This window comes from Pan paniscus, chromosome 1 (genome assembly GCF_029289425.2).
Source record: "Pan paniscus chromosome 1, NHGRI_mPanPan1-v2.0_pri, whole genome shotgun sequence".
NCBI classification, from domain to species: Eukaryota; Metazoa; Chordata; class Mammalia; order Primates; family Hominidae; genus Pan; species Pan paniscus.
Genome location: NC_073249.2, coordinates 184,770,230 through 184,787,916, shown reverse-complemented (window position 1 = coordinate 184,787,916; position 17,687 = coordinate 184,770,230). Strand labels below are relative to the sequence as shown.

The 17,687-nt window shown below is 45.2% G+C and overlaps 1 protein-coding gene and 1 pseudogene across 1 annotated transcript in view; one reads left to right on the top strand and one right to left on the bottom strand.

The window, feature by feature from the left end:
* Positions 1–11,444, bottom strand: part of HIVEP3 (HIVEP zinc finger 3) — a 530,006-nt gene extending 518,562 nt beyond the window's left edge. Inside the window, exon 1 of the mRNA XM_034962612.3 lies at positions 11,295–11,444. The gene's annotated coding sequence lies outside the window, so the exon portion shown is untranslated. The remainder of the gene's footprint in view (positions 1–11,294) is intronic.
* A 4,642-nt stretch (positions 11,445–16,086) lies between these two features.
* LOC100978343 (heterogeneous nuclear ribonucleoprotein F-like) lies at positions 16,087–17,269 on the top strand (annotated as a pseudogene).
* Positions 17,270–17,687: the final 418 nt, after the last annotated feature.

Sequence of the window (17,687 nt, the reverse complement as noted above, 5' to 3'; positions counted from 1 at the left end):
TTCCAGGTAATATAAGGACCTTAGAATGCTCTTGATTCTTTTTACTCCCTTTCTTAACTTATATGCTATTGTTGTCTTTCATTTCTAAATATTTTAGCCTGTAAGATATTAAAATTTTGTTTATGCTTCATTGTTCATCTATATTTACATTCACCCACATGGTGATCTCTTTATAAAATCCTTAATTCCTTATAGCATCTCAGCTTTTTCCATCTGCAATTGCTTTCCTTCTGCATAAAGTACATCAATTAAGATTGCCTTCAGTGAGGCAAAGTCACTAAAGTGGTGGCAAACTCCACATTGTTCTTTATATGAAAATGTTTTCATTTTGCCATTATTCTTGAAAGGTACTTTGTGCATATAATCCTAAGTTTTCAGCTATTTCAGTTACAGATTTATTCTACTGTCTTCTAGATTCCATTGATGTTGAGAAGTATGTAAAATGCTCTTTCCAAAGTCATATGTCTTTTTGTTGTTGTTGTTCCTGCTAGAATTTTCTCTTTGCCTTCAGTGCTCTGCTTATGAATTTTTGGCTTAATAAATTTGATCAATTCTGGAAAAAGCTCAAGCATCATCTCCTTGAATAGTTGTTTCTGCCCCATTCTCTTTCCTCTCCTTTCCAATTAAATGCGTGTTAGATTTTCTCACTCCAGCTTCCATGTCTTTTAGCCTCTCTGTCACATTTTTTGTCTTTTTGTCTCCCTGTGCAGCATCTGAATAATTTCTTATGCCTCATCATTCAGTTATTCACCAATTTCTTTTTGATTTTGTCATATGTGCTGTCTAATGGGAAACCACTACATTTTAAAATTTCAGTTTTATATTTTTATTTCTAGTTCTGTTTAACCTTCTTAAAATCTGCCAAGCCACTTTTAATTGTTACCCATTCCATGAAGGTATTTATAAGGGTACTTTTATTTCTATGAACACAATAAGCATAGGTTTTTATTTGTCTCTGTACTCATAATACATAAAGAATTTGTGAGTCTGGTTTTCTTTTATTCTATTCATTGCTTCTGTTGTTTCTCGCATCACATTTTGTTTCCCTGTATGCTTTGTTATTTCTGACTGTACTGCTCATTGACCCTTGAAAATTAGGAAGAAGGTGCCCTCCTCCGAAGATTCATCTTTGATTCTGCCAGGTATCTGGGAGTGGGGTTAGGAACCTGGAACTGGTTCTACCTTAAACTTGGAACTACCTTAAACGAAGTTCATAGCTTGAGGTTCTCAGAAATTGAGGTGACATAAAACCATCCTCAAATCTGTAAAAAGGGGCCAGGCATGGTAGCTCACACCTGTAATCACGGGACTTTGGGAGGCTGAGCAGAACAGATCGCTTGAACCCAGCAGTTCGAGACCAGCCTGGGCAACATGGCAAAACCCTGTCTCTACAAAAAATATAAAAAATTAGCCGGGCGTGGTGGTGTGTGCCTATAGTCCCAGCTACCCAGAGGATGAGGTGAGAGGATCACTTGAACCCAGGAGGTTGAAGCTGCAGTGAGCTGTGATTGTGGCATTGACTGCAGCCTGGGCGACAGAGCAAGACCCTGTCTCAAAAGAGAAAAAAAAAAAAATCTGCGAAAAGGCTTGTTGGTCATGATAACTTACTTTTCCTTTTTTTCTCTTACCCTGCTCAGTACCAGGGCAACCGCCCTGCTGTCCCAGAAGGGTAGAGAGAACTAGTTTTATTTCTGGTTCACCTTTCCCCTGAATAAATCCAGCTTTATATGGAGATGGTCTCCTATGAGACTCTCCACCTTGAGCAAGGCACGTACTTTGACAAAAACCTCCTTGTCCTGCAAGGCCGCCAAAACTAAAGTCTATATTTATTAGGATCGACAAATGTTCTCAGGGCAAAAAGAACTTAGGTGTTCTAGTGTTTTAGTCTCTCCTCATCTCTTTAGTGCTTTTAAGAAAATCTAAAATTTTTTCAATTTAAAAAATATATCCAACATTTTAATATTTTCAGTGGAATTTTGGTCCAAATAACCTATCCTACCATTATCAGAAACCAAAGCCTACAATTTCCTCTCTCCATTATCACTGAGCTGAGTTTTCCTGGATAAGCTACAGTATTTGCATGAGATTCCTCTTGGCACGGGAGGAAGGCATGCCTAGGATACTCTTTCAGATGAGCTGTTTTTACAACCCAAAGACTCTCTTCTTCCCTGCTACCACAGAGACAGAGTACTTCCTACAAATATGGCAGCCTGCCTATATGATTCTTTACATAACCACTCTTCTTTTGCTCTCTGAACCGAACTACATCTAGGAGGGTTTCTTCCACCAGCTGTACACTCAGTTCCCAAAACTATTGCAAGCAACAGATACAGCTTTTTCATGTCAGGGTGGACTTTTCATCTTAAAGAGCATGACTTTTCCAGTACTTTCCAAGATCTACTATCTCTGGGCTCTCTCACCATTTCTATGCTGCTTCCCTTCATTTCCTCAATGGCTTCTGCCTGATCTCATCTACTTGGGACAGTCTTTACATGTATTTTGAAGTTTATGGACTAAATTTCTCTCCTACTTTTGCTGTGAATAGAGTTTTCAAGGTTCTGTTGTTGTTGTTGTTGACCTTGCTTTTGAATGTTTCTAGGAAGACAAGTTGAAATGCCACCAAATGAAGCTATGTTTTTACACAAAGTTTCAAATAATCTTGACTCCTCTCTCTCTCACACACATAACCAACATTTAATACATTGGCAAATTCTGTCAATGCTACCTTCAAAATATATTCAAAACTTGTCCACTTCTTGCCATCTCCAATTCTCTTTTAGTCCAAGCCACAACTGTATTTTATCAGGACTATTGCATAGCCTCATAATTAGTTTTCCTGCTTCACCTTAGCTGCCCTACAATCTGTTCTCCATATAGAGTTTATTTCTAAGACAGAAGCTAGATCATGTCACCTGTGCTCAAAATCTTCTAATAGCTTCTCATGTCACTCAGAATAAAATCCAAAGTCTTTAATATAACTGTGAGGCCCTGCATTCCCTCCACCTCTCCTCTCCCATTATTTGTTGCATTCCAGCCACAATGTCCTCCTTGCTGTTCTTCACACAGGTCAAGCATACAATTACCTCAGGGCCTTTGCACTTGCTGAACCCTCTGTAGGTGTATTAGTTCATTTTCACGCTGCTGATAAAGACATACCTGAAACTGGGAACAAAAAGAGGTTTAACTGGACTTACAGTTCTGCATGGCTGGGGAGGCCTCAAAATCATGGCGGGAGGTAAAAGGCACTTCTTACATGGCGGTGGCAAGAGAAAAATGAGGAAGAAGCAAAAGCAGAAACCCCTGATAAACCCATCAGATCTCATGAGACTCACTATCACGAGAATAGCACAGGAAAGACTGGCCCCCATGATTCGATTACCTCCCCCTGGGCCCCTCCCACAACATGTGGGAATTCTGGGAGATACAATTCAAGTTGAGATTTGGGTGGGGACACAGCCAAACCATATCAGTAGGGAATGCTCCACCTCTAGATTTCTTCATGGCTTACTTTTTCACTTAATTTACATCTCTGCTCAGATATCACTTTATTAAGAGGCCTTCCTTGAACAATCTCTCTAACATAATGTTCTCTCCTATATCCACTCCTGTCTCCTGACCAAGTTTTATTTTTCTTCTTGGTATTTATTATTATCTAATATATTTTATTTTTTGTTGTTGTTGTTGTTTAGCGTTATCTTTTCTTCCATCAAAATCTAAGCTTTAGAAGAATAGGAACTTTGTCTTGTTTTGTTCACTGATATATCACAAACATCTAGAATAGTGCCTGGCATTATAGTAAGTGCTCAGTAAATATCACAGAATGTGTGCTGTGGACACAGAGGAACCCAATTGCAGGACATACAGTAGAAGGAGAGACCAGGAAGCACTTTTCTTTCTGCTGCCCGTGATCTTCCACCTCCTTGACACACAGCTTCTTTACTCACTACTCCATTCCACCTTTCCAAGGTCACCACTTCCAGCTTGAGTCTATAAATCCTCCCTGCCTGAGGCTCCTCAGCTTACTGACTCGGTGTCCAAATCCCAAATCTGATTGGTCTTTCTTAGTCCAAAAACCTATCTAGAGTCTAATTAGCCATTGCTGGGGGTCAAAGGGAGGGGAATGTGAGTGTGTCTGTTTATATGCCAAGTATAGTTACCCTCCCCAGGCTCCTACAAAGAGGAAATAAATGCTGGGGATCTTTAATTAAAAACAAAACAAGCCTTCTCTAATACATCCCTGACACTGAAGAGAGAATATATATAACTTCTACTAGGTGCCTCTAACTCAAATGCCTTCAGAATCCTGACAGGTAAGATAAATGGGTGAAGAGGCCAGGGTGGGGAATATGGCAAACTCAGGAGCCTATGCTGCATCCAAAGAGGGCAGCCACTGTAACTAACTACTGCCAAGGGGAACATGGGGCCAATGTCACCAGATATTCTGATGGTTCAAGAGAAGGCAGAAATCTATATTTTAGTGTGAAATCTCCCACTTGTTAAATGACAACTGATCTAATTTTTTACAAGAAAAAACACTATGCAGACTGAAGAATATACATCCATTGAGCAAATCTGGCTAAGGAATACCAGGGTACAACTTCTGTTTTGTAAAGTCAGCTCAAAAACAGGACATCAGTAATTTATCACACTCAAAAGCAATGTTTCTCAGGGGGGTTCAGTGTGAAGATTTCATTAGTTGGAGTAACCGGTACTCTCAGTCCCCTTTCACAGCACCTGCCCCCATCTTCTCTACCAATCCTGGTACAAACTTCCACCAACTTTTAACCATGAGAGACAGAAGGCTTATTGAAAAGCATTTGGGCTTTGAAATCAAGTGGGTCTGGACAAAAAAACAAAACCTCAGTATTACCTCCTACCATTATTCCTTAACCTCTCCAAACCTCAGTCTACTCATCTGCAAAATGGGGATGCTAATTCCTACCTAGAAGGGTTCTTGGGAATAATGATTATTGTTAACAGACTAGGAGCGGCCCCTTCCTAGAGAAAGGCATGATACTTGAAAATCCGCAACTGTGATACAGAATGTTCATAATAAGCTAATGCCATCTACACCTCTTTGTGGAATAAGTAGAGGGTAAAAATGCATTTAATAAATAACACAAGGATGGAAAATACAGCTCTCTGAAGACCCAGGTCTTCACACCAATGTTGTTGCTTGTGAACCTAGTCCAGAATGTCTAAGTTTGTAGAAACTAGCACTAATTAGAATTCATAGACATCAATTATGTGATTATTCAAGAACTCTCTCAACTCTTAAATCCATTTTTGTATGCATATTACAACACAACACTGAGTCAAGTAAAGGCATGCCAATTCTCCAATGACCAAAAAAAAATTAATCCTGTAGTTCCGGGAGACACAATTGGGAAAAGAAAGCCCTGTTTCCAAAGTGTCAGCTACAACGCTGTTTCCACCAGTGGCTGGAATGCAAGAGTCTTCCATACACTGATGAATGCAGAAAGCAATTGCTGCAAAAGGTCATTTCATAACCACTGGAAATACTGCCTTTCTCCCACCCGACCCTGCCCTGTGCTTTCTGGGGAAGAGTCACCCTGTGAAGAAGCCGTCAGGTCAGAGGCAGAGGCTACAAGGAACCCTTGGCTTTATACCACACAGCACACCCTAGAGCAAGTTTGTCCAACCTAGAGCCCAGGAGAGCCTTGAATGCAGCCCAACAGAATTCGTAAACTTTCTTAAAACATTATGAGATTATTTTGCGATTTTTTTTTTAGCTCATCAGCTGTCATTAATGTTAGCATATTTTATGTGTGGCCCAAGACAATTCTTCTTCTTCTAATGTGGCCCAGAGAAGCCAAAAGATTGGATAACCCTGCCCTAGAGGGTCATGCAACAGGAAAGGGGGCATCCCAAAAGGAAACATGAAAACTATGCTCCCTCCAGGAACTGAAAGAACTCTCCACAACTGATACCAAAAATACATTTCTCCTAGCAAAGAACTCTAAGTAGACTTCTTCTCTACCAAGGAGGTTTAAAAAGAAAGAAGTGTGTCTCTAATCACTGTACTTTCCCACCAAGAAGAGCTGAGCTCCCCCATTCCAGATTTGCCTGGGCCTATTCTTATTTCTCAGGCCCTCGTGGCTCTTATAATCACACATGTCGATTATCGGTTTTCCTCCGGGCAGGCCCAAGCATCAGAAAATCACTTACATCCTTCACTGCCAAGCCTCTCCTATTAGGCAGGCAATCTGTAATTATTTATGCTATTTTCTAGATTTTAAAAAAGGAGGGGTGTCTAAGATATAGGTAAATATCAGCCAGCAGTTGACAATCATTGAAGACAGGCATTGCGTAAACAGGGCTTCAGTATTCTATTTTCTCCATTTTTGTACATGTTTAAAATTTTACATAATGAAAAAGTTTTAAAAGGGAGGGTCGAAGGAGGACACAGATATAACCTGAAAACAAAACCAAGTGTTCTTCACCATTTACTCATGTCTAGATGCAGAAAAACCTGGGAAGTGCTCAGACTCTCTCATCAACAGCCTAGAGGGTTCATGCGCCCTCAAAGTGGAGACTGTATCTTCTAAGCACTACTCAATGTCCTTAACAAAATAGCCTTTGAAAAATTCCCTAGAACTTTTCAAAAGTATTCTGGAAGAACCCAGTTTCCCTTCTTGACCTTCCCTTCTAGACCTGCCTCTACCAATTACCCCTACAGCCTCTTCCTCCTACAACGTCCTCTACTTCCTGTTCCAGACTACTGTGCTGAACAACCCAGTTATTGAAATACCTCCTGGGTGGCAGGCAAACACCTGTGTTCCAGCAGGTTGTCTAGCTGTTTCTTCCTTCTGGATGTCAGATGTGATCAGTTTGTAGGAATATTTTGTATTTTCTTCTTCTTCCCTTTAAACTCAATTTGCTCCTAGTAAGATTTTTTTTTAATTGCCTACAGTGGAGTTTTCCAACTTCAACACTGTTAAGATTTGGGGCTGAATAATTCTTTGTTGTGGGGGCTGTCCCATGCATTACAGGATGTTCAGCCACACCCATGGTTTCTACCCATTTGATGCCAGTGACACAAACACCACCCCAACTTTTGACAACCAAACTATCTCTAGGTATTGTCAAGTGTTTCCTGAGGGACAGAATCACCTCTGGTAAAGAACTACTAGTCTAAAAAATATTGAAAATCCAAGAACAATATTGTCCTGGCCCCACCCCCCAAAAAATGAGATTATACAGTTTTTTTCCCACATACACAATATCTTCCAACTTATAAATTTGTAAATATAAATACTTCATAAATGTTGTATCCTAAGCCAGAAGTATATAAAGTAACAAGAGTAAAATTAATTTAAAACCTTCACAACTATATTTTCTCTGTCTTCATGGTTTCCTGTGTGAATCTTATTTGTTTCTTCCAAATTATCCTGTTTTCCAGTCAATGTGGTAATCAAAATATTGTGCTCCAAGCCCTCTTTGAACGCCACATAATCTGTGTTTGAATTGGAAAGAAAAACTTCCAATGACTTTCTCAGTACTCCCCATGACATGCACTGGCTCTCCAGCACCTATTTAAAGGTGTCACTGGACAACAGAATCCCCTAAAAGGACATCTCCCTACAAAATCAGGAAAAAGCGTAGCCAATGCGCCCCCGGCCCAACTCCAAACAGTCACACCCCAACGCCATCTCTGTGTAACCACAGGAAGGCAGCATCCTCTCACACACAAAAGGCTCCAGCCCTACAGCTCCCAGTTCCAATTCTGTATTTAGACTCGGAGTCAGAAAGACTCACTGGTGCAGGCTCCATCTCACTGCCACCTCCTTCACCTCTGAGTGAAGGAAGAATACCCGATTCCCAACTTGACCAAGAAGTGCAACGGGAGGTTAAATGAGCCAGTGTCACAAGCTGCAACACCCATTGGGAAATACTGCAATTTTTCTTCATTAGGCAGAGGGTTTCCCACCATATTTAAATGGTACACTCTCTTCTTAAGAAATCTGTTTTTGGTCTGCACGGGTCTTGCATTAGCCACGGTCTACGATACAGCTTTGGGGGCTATGCGTTCAAAACTGTCTCTCCTCTCCACCCCACTGGATTTCCCAGCTCCAATCAGTGGCTCTCCCAAGCCTCCATCCTCTTATTGCCCCCCTCCCCCACCATTCCCCTGGGAATGTCATCTTGTTCCTCCTCTCTCTTGCTTATGGACAGGCAGTTGCTGGGTGCAGGGATTTTGCCTTCCAGGGTCCATTCCTTCCTGGACCCATTTCATGCCACTGCTGGTCTCAGCCTGGATCCCCTCATCCCAGATTCTGGCCACGGCCTCCTAACTGGTCTCCCTGATTTGGCCTTTCTCCTCTAATATAGCTTTCACTCTGACAATTGATAGTCTTTCAAGAGCACAAGCTAGAACAGCCAGAAGCCTTCCGTGGTTTCCCATTCCCTAGCACCAGATACAATCCTGTCTTCTTTGGTGCACAGTTTGTGAAGCACACCAAATGTTTGACCCTGGAGGTGTCCAAGCAGGAGCAGGACGAGCACTGAGTGGGACAGGTGCCCGCATGCAGAGGGATTTATCCACTGGATACATGGTGGAGGGAGACGGGAGGAGGGAGTTAAACTAAATGACTTTTAAAGTTTCCTTTCAAGCCTGACTTCCCATGATTCTGGGAACTCTTTGGTCTGCCATGCAGGTCCTACCACCATCTGACCCCTGAAAAGTGATGCCTCCTGCAAAGTGATGCCAGACAGTCCCCTATAATGCTCCTCACATGGTCCTGCACATGGTTACCCCACCTCTATAGGATGACTTCTTTTAATTGTCTTTTTTTTTTTAATTACAAAAGTAACACTCCTTGGTGCAACAAAATAAAACAACACTGAAGTATTAACATGAAGTCCTCAACCACTGCACTCCCATGGGTAGCCACTGGTTTCAGCAGAATGTATGCCCTCCTAGTCCTTTCCTATGACACACACTCCATTCACTTGACACCTGGTCTTATGCTGTGCCTTAGGAAGAAGGATATTTAATTCTTATCTGCATTGACTTATCTCTCCAGTTCCCTAGGGTAGTAAGGCTAGTTAGTTCATCTGCTTTAAATGCTGTTATTCCACCAATGAGGAATTGAAAGGGAAGGAGATAAGGTTTCTTGCTCAAAATCACAGATTAGCTGGTGGCAGAGTTAAGACCAGAACAAGAACTCCTAACTCAATGTTGGTTATTACACTGTAAAGTGCTCTTCTCCTCCCCACCGTGCAGAATATCACATTGTACAGACAGCAGGTAGAAATAATTGCCTCTTGAAAGCATAGGGGTAGGATAGTCCAGTGGTTAAGAACTTGGACTTTGAACTCAGGCTGCCTAGGTTAGAATCTGGCTGTCATTTACTTAACTATGTGACCTGAGTCAAGCAACTGGGCCTCAATTTCATCATCCCTTCCTTATAGGACTGTTGTAAAATTAGTAGCTTAATATCTGTAAACCCCTCAAAACAGTATATATGTTAATAAAACATGCTATCCTACCTCTAATGTAACACCCAAAATACAATAAATATCTTCCTTATTAAAACATAGGCTGGCAAATCAAAACCAAATCTTGTTAGCTCTGAATTTTGTCTAAAAATAAATTAGCATGGGTGAAAACTCACACAATATTAGTCCAAAACAGATTTAAGTGACACAAGAACTGTAATCATTACTACAGGAAGGAATGACCTCATAAAGACCTCATACATCAGAAGCATTGTAACATTTACTGCACCAAATAATAAATTTTTTAAAAAATCTTAACAGCCTCTATCAGTAATTATCTAAGTAAAGTGGGCTGCAAATCTGTTAGAGAACTGTTTTTGCCATGATAATATTTCTAGTAAATTGCTGCTTCTATACCAAAACTACTGGTGTTGCAGAACCGGCATGCTAATAGAAAGATTATTATAGAAACACTATTAAAATGAATCAGGTATTATTAAAGATTCAACACTACAACGGCGCCTGATTACAAGAGATTTCAAGCTGTATTGCTTAACGAGCAGATAAAAGTGCTAATTAAGTCCACTCTTAGAGGTTATCCCTAGGCAGGACTGTACACTTATGTAGCAAGAGGTCTTCAGACTAAATGAGGAACCAGTAATGCCAACCCGGCTGGATACAGCCCTACTGGGAAGATAGGGAGAGAATGAGAAGAGCCAAGGTTTTCTGCACACGAAGGTAACCTGGTAAAGCAGACAAGTATCCAAACTTATTTGAACCTCAGTGTTTTCCTTAACTGAGGAACACTCAGTTAATCAGCAACACTTCTGATTCCTCCTTTCTTGAATGAAGAAAACCAAATAACCCACCATAAACTGAAGACCCTTAATAAACGGCACAATCAGCGGGAGGCAGAGAAAGCCGTGCCATTATTACCAAAGCCTCCTCGAGCAACCAGAAGACATGGAATCGCTCTCTCATCTTGGCCAAAAGCATCTCTCCATGCAACCAGAGCCTAGAGCTCTCAGAGGTTTTTAAAGAGTTGCCAGACTGAAGGCATTTCGTTCCAGGATCTATTTAGCTTTCCCACCTTGTTAATTAACTAATTAGGGATGGGAAAGCAACTCACCAATACAAAGTGTCAGGAAAATGCTAAGTAAATTTGTCCAACTGGTCTAAATGTCAATGCTAAATTAAGAAAGGGGGCAAGCGCGAGAGACTGAGCCGTCCCCAGACTGCTGCAATCCAGAGCTCGCTAACGTAGAGACGGAGAGACCCGGGCGCCCTGCAGCAGCAGCCTCCCGGCCCAGAGCCGGGATGCCGGCAGGACTTCTGGAAGGGAAACCTGGACCAGGGCCACCCCGGGCACAGGGAACGCGGCTGGCAAGGCGCATCCTCGCCGCTCAGTCTCCGTCTCCCCGCATCTCTCAGACGTCAACAAACCCCTGACCACAAAGTGAAACTTTCCCGGCCCCCGCTGTCGCGCCAGGTCTCTGCCCTCTGCCTGGGAGCGCGTTGCGGGGACAGGTGTGGGGCCCGGGCTGAGGAGGGGCCCCCGCCCCAGGACCGGAGGTTGTGTAATCGGCCCGGGAAGGGGGGCTCGGGACAGCTCCCTGCGCCGGAGCTGCGGAGGCCAGACGGGGGACCCCAGCTGAGGGGACCGGCGCCCGGAGGCGTTGGGGGGATGGGGAGGGCTCTCGTCCCGCCCCCCGGGACCGCCCCCGGGCGCAGTCGGGAGCTGCGGCGCTGACACGGCCCGGAGAGGGCGCCCGCGCGGCAGACCGAGCCCGAGGAGGGGGGCGCGATGGCTCGGCAGCTGCGGCCAGCCTTACCTGCGCGCCGGGCCGGGGCGGCGGGAGGCGGCTTGGGATGCCGGGGTGGCGGGCGGCGGGCGGCAGCGCTGGCAGCCACCCGGGCCACGGCATGCGAGGAGCCGCGGCGCGGCGGCGGGCGCGGGACTGACAGCCCCAGGCCCCGCCTCCAGACCCCGGGCCCCGCCCCCTTCCTGGCCGCGCGGCTTGCCCCGCCTCCTCCGCCCACCGCCGGGGTCAAACTGGGTCCATCGGCCCGGAGGGCGGGGATGCTCGCTTTCGATTGGCCTCAAAGGTGCCCGCCCCGCCTACTCCCCGCCCCTTCCTTGGCAGGGAAGAGGCGCGTGCGCCGTGGCTGGGGAGGGTAGCGGTTACGCTGAGCGCCGGCGTTGCTGGTCCCCGACCCTTGGTACCCGGGCATCGTTTTTTCATCCCGGGCAGCTGGGACCCCGGGATGACCTAAGGAACAAGGATTCAGACGCAGACTCCACGGTGGATTGGCCTTATTCACGTGTGAACGAACGTCCAGGAGAAAACCAAACCCGAATGGGCCAGGCTCTAACCAGAGGAGACCCCAAAACTGTGATCTGCATCAGAAAACGAACCAGCCAGTCGGTTCCCGGCTCTGCCAGGTCTAGGGGTGCTTTATTCAAGCGCTGGGTTCGCTCCCTGGTCAGCAAGTATGAGGTATTTGCAGAGGGTCTAGAAGATGTGAAGGGAGATTAGCCCGCATTTAGGACTGTGCCAAACAGAGAGTGAGTGATGCTGAAGAAAGTGGCCTCCTCTGCTCCAGCCCTCCCTCCTCCTCCCCAACCCCTGGCTCTCCCACCTCTCCCTCAGCACCGGCGCCCTACCCTCAGCCTGTAAACAGTATCAGGTCTCGCCCAACAAAAATCAATGGAGACCCAGCAATTCCACTCAAGAGAACTAGAAACATGTCTGTACTAAAACTTGTACACAAATGTTCATAGCGGTGTATTCAGAAGGCCAAAAAAGGAAACAACTGAATGTCCACTGATTGACAAATGGATAAGCAAATTATGGTCTATCCATACAATGGAATAGTATTCTGCCATAAAAAATAATAAGGCCGGGCATGGTGGCTCACGCCTGTAATCCCAGCACTTTGGGAGGCCGAGGCGGGCGGATCACGAAGTCAGGAGATCGAGACCATGCTGGCTAACACAGTGAAACCCCGTCTTTACTAAAAAAATACAAAAAATTAGCCGGGCGTGTTGGCGAGTGCCTGTAGTCCCAGCTAAGTGGGAGGCTGAGGCAGGAGAATGGCGTGAACCCGGGAGTCAGAGCTTGCAGTGAGCCGAGATCGCACCACTACACTCCAGCCTGGGCAACAGAGCAAGACTCCGTCTCAAAAAAAAAAAGAAAGAAAGAAAGAAATTCTGTTACATGCTACAACATGGATGAACCTTGAAAACACTATAGTGCTCAATGAAAGAAACCAGTCACAAAAACCCACATAGTGTATGATTCTATTTATATGAAATGTCCAAAACAGGCAAATCCATAGAGACAGTAGACTAATGGTTGCCAGGGACTGGGAGGAGGGGGGACTGAGGAGTGACTGCTTAATGAGTACAAAGCCTCTTTGGGGGGTGATTAAAATGTTAAGGAATTAGACGGTGGTGATGACTGTACAACTTTGTGAATATAATAAAAAACCACAGAACTGTATAAAAGGGTGAATTTTATGGTATGTGAATGATATTTTAATTTAAACCAAAAATCCAAATGACCAAAAAATTTTAAAAATTTAAAAAAAAAACCCTCTCTTGACTCTGTATGCCCTCCAAGTTACCATGCAGTTAACCAGCCCTTCTCATCCAAGATTCTTGCAAGGGTAGCCCACACGTTTTTACTCCCACTTATACATTAGCTCCCTAGAATGTGGCTTCTACCTGCACCAGAGCTCAAATCTGCTCTCTCCTTGAAATTTTATCCTGTGGCTTTCTATGACCCTGCACATTCCTGGTTCTCCTCCTCCTTCCGTTCTTTGTCATTTGATCTTATTTTCTTGGCAAATCTATTTTAATCTTTTCAAAGATCAAAACTTATTTTGATCTCTTCTGTGGCTTCTTCCAGAATCCTTCCTAGGTTATGTCGTCCATGCCTATGAGTTCAGTTCAGTTACTATGCTTCAAATTCTAGCCTCCACCTGATGTCCCACAGAGTTCTTAAACTTGGCGTGTCATAAGCTATTTGTCATCTCCCCTTCCCCATCCTCTATCTTCTCTCCAGTAATAATATCTACTACCACATTCTAGGACCTGGGAATCATCCTTGATTCTGTCGTCTTCCTTCTCCTAAAGTCAATCACCGATTTTTATCTCATAAATATTCATAAATCCCACAATACTACCACAGCCCTGGTCCATATCTCCACTGTCTTTTGACTTTTAATTCCCTTCGTCTTTAGTGCCCTTCAGATCTAGTTTCCACACAGCTGTTGAAGTGGACACCCATTACTTCAGCCAGCGTAGCTCTTTCTTAGGGTCACATCACACTGATTTTCCTTCAGGAACTCACTCCAAGAGATATGGGCTTGGGGAGACTGCCAGTGAAGATGATGACTTTACCTGGCCCAGGCCTGGTGTGCCCCCAAGCTGGAGCACTATGACATCTTTCATTTGGAATTTGAATCCTAGGTGGAATAACGCTGGAGGCAGTTGGCCCTGATACTTCCTGACCAAGGGGACTTGCAGTTGATTCCTGCTATGTAGTCCCTGGGAAATTCCTTCAGAGCCTGGGTTCTTCAAATTTTTATTGGGTTTTCTGAAGGATCCCATATCTCTCCAACGCACTCCCCTGTAGGAACTTAATTAGAATTATCTTCAACCAAAGAATCTGATATCGAAATGTGTCTGAGAAGCAAACCAGGTCTTTACTGAAAACTCATTAGAGGCATTCCATCACCTACGGGAAAGACACCAAGCTCCGTAATACAATCCCCAAGACCTTCCATTACTCTGTTCCAGGCTGCCTATCTGCACCTTCTCGCCCTACTCCTTACCTTGCCCTTACATCTCTGCCCTTCTGAATTATTTGAGGTTTCACATAACCTATGAGGTTTCATGCCTCAATACTCATGAGTCCCCTCTTTAGAATCCCTCCCTGCTCCCATCCAGCCCACTTGAGAAAGCCTTCCCTGGCTCTTCCCTGATCCCAACATCCTGCCTTCCTCTGTGTTCTCAAGGCACCTGAGTTTCCCACCCACTCACTGTCATGGTATTTCACCTACCTGCTTTGTTATCTGCCTCTCCCACCAAACATGGAGTTCCTGGAGGGCTATGCCTTCTTTTCTGTTTCTCTGCCTCCATAATTCATGAGTAAGAGAAAGGGATCCCAATACAGGACATTAACAAATCTTTTGACCAGAGAGATGAAAATCCAGGCTGGAGGTATCTCATATAGGCTATCAAAAAAATTTATTCCTGTTCTGAAATACATTCCAGAACACTGCCAAGACCCTGGTAAGACTGGCGGACACTTATTTAAATGATAGCTCTCATTCTCTAAAATCTGAATTTCTCCTGAAAGCCTTCATGCTTTAATGAGATTCAAAATTAATTAACTCAGACAATTATCTTCATCACTGTGACTAAATGACAAAGTGTGTTTTTGTACATATTTTTGTACATATTTGAAGAATAAACAGAATGTAAGCAAGCAAATCCATGGTTCTGTTTGGATGGCTATTGTGAAACACGTACCTTAAGTGGAATTATATAACCATCCATCTGCAAACGTTGAGTGAGGAGAGCTGGATTTCAGTCACAGCTTAGCCATGACCAGCAGCTTGACCTTGAATAAGTCATTGCCCTTGGACACCTGCTGTCAGCCTTCCCAGTATCCATTTCTTTATTCTCCCACCATTGGAACCCCCACCCCAAAAAAATTTGGGAAACCACTTTTTCTCCAAGTGGTTTTTTCTCCAAGGTTGTTCACCTGACCCCAGACTCCAGGAGTTGGGCCTGATTGTCTTAAAGCCATTGTTTCTATCCCATCCACCTGGCTACAGAAGTTAGTTCAAAGGCAGTCATGAAACCCAATCAGAGCAAAGGGATTTGAAACACACTTGCAAATGGCTTCTGGCAAAGAAAAGATTCCTCTGCCTGTAGTAGATCCTACCAATGATAGATTGATGATAAATCCATGATAATGCAGCCACATGTGACCACTTGGATAGAGATGAGATTGCCAGGCAGTGAAGGAATACTGAGGAAAGAAGAATGGGAAAAGAAGCAGAACGTTGGTTATACTGCTGGGCAGTGAACAACTGGGTCAAACAACACCTGAAGCTGATAGACCTCTATACGCTTCAGTTATGTGAACCAATCAATTCCCTTTGTTGTTGGAATTTAGTTTTCTGTCTATACCATAAACAGTTCTAACAGTAACAATTTCTCTGGGCCTCCATTTTTCATAGATAAAAGTAATACGGATAACATCTAAGGAGGCTGCTGGAGTGCCAGGAGGAGGCCGTGGGAACACCGTCACCTGGTCCCAGGGCCTGGATTCGCTGCTTCCAGCCAAACACGCGCATATCAGGCCGGGGCCTTCAGACCTCACGGAAGGCATTCGCCCCAGGCCAGGTGGACTTCTGATGCAGGTTGAGAACAAAAAGAAGCACCTGGACATTCCCCGGAGCCCTCTGCGTGGTCGCGCTTCAGTGGAATTTGGGGACCCTTGGCTGCCAGCCATGCTTGCTTGATAGCAACAGAAACCAGTTCTGCCCGACTCTGTGCCACAAAAAAGCCACACCCCACTCACCTGACACCCACCCCATCAAGAGTCCATGCTGCTGGGCCCTGAGGGAGGGGAGGGCTTTGTGGTCAGGCTCCATGGCCCGCCCTGGCTCTGATCTGTCGAGGATGCGCAGGACGTCCTCTCCAACTGCACCATGCCCCACTGGGCTGCAGGCGAGTTCCATCTACACCGGAGAGGGGTAGGCAGAGTGGTGAGGCTTTTGCTGAACTTGGATCAGAAGAGGACGTAAAAATGGCCCTGGAAAAAGACCGGGAAAGCATGGGACACTGGCGCATTGCGGTGTTCAAGTCCCACAGAACCGAGGTGAGTTGGGTGTTGAAGGAAGCACGGCGGTCCCAACAGTGCGGGCAGCGCCAACTACAGCTTCGCGCTCGAACTTTGAGGACTCTCATCTGGATGCACAAAGAAGAAATCGTTCAGTTCTTCTCAGTGTTGGAAATCCCAAGAGTTGGCCTCGCAGGAGTTAGCTGAGAGGCTCTCGGAAAACCCAAGGAGAGGACAGGGCACAGAGACATGGAGGTGTTCAAGAGCAGCCAGGAGGAAGTTAGGTCGGACTCAGGTCCCCCTGAGACTCATATCCGTGCTGCCCCGGACCCCTGTGACTGGCCCGGGCTTCCGGGAGCTACCCTGGCATCGTGAAGCAGGCAGGCGCAGGATGCGGGGCCACGAGGAGCATAGCGGCCTCTGCACCACGGAGCTGCTTGGTGGGGGGTGTCGGGGAACCTCAGCTACTGTCTCTCTGGAATGTATGACCACAAATATGGCGACAGTGAGGTCACAGGGCATAGCACCACCGGCCACTGCCTCTGCATGAGGGGCTGCCATGCAAAGCGACCAAGAGCGACATTTACAACCTCTTCTCTCCTCCCAACCTGGTGAGAGTCCACATTGAGATGGGCCCAGATGGAAGAGTGACCGGCAAAGCAGATGTTGAGTTTGCTACTCGGGAAGAAGCAGTGGCAGCTACCTCCAGAGACAGGGTCAGCATGTGGCACAGATACATAGAACTATTCCTGAATTTGACAACAGGGTCTAGCAATGGGGCGTACAGCAGTCGGGATGTGAGGCATGGGCTTGACCACCTACAGTGACCTGAAGAGCCAGTCAGTGAGCGGCTGTGATGGGGCTGGCCACAGCGGGCAGAACAGCATGGGTGAATAGGACTCGTTTTGTTAGCAACGTTTGAATTATTTCAATCAAATTTTCACAGGCCGCCAACAAGCAGTGAAGAGCAGTTATAATGAAGGAAGCTGTGGGACCCATTTTGCACAAAGAGTTTGTGAAATCTGGATTTAAAAATTACCTCTTTAGGCCAGGCGCAGTGGCTCAGGCCTGTAATCCCAGCACTTCGGGAGGCCTAGGTGGGTGGATCACTTGAGGCCAGGAGTTCACAACCAGCCTGGCCAGCATGGTGAAACCCCTTCTCTACTAAAAATACAAAAATTAGCCGGGTAAGGTAGCAGGCGCCTGTTATCCCAGCTACTCGGGAGGCTGAGGCACAAGAATCACTTGAACCCAGGAGGCGGAGGTTGCAGTGAGCCAAGATGCACCACTGCACACCAGCCTGGGCAACAGAGTGAGACCCTGTCTCAAAAAAAAAAAAAAAAATATATATATATATATATATAT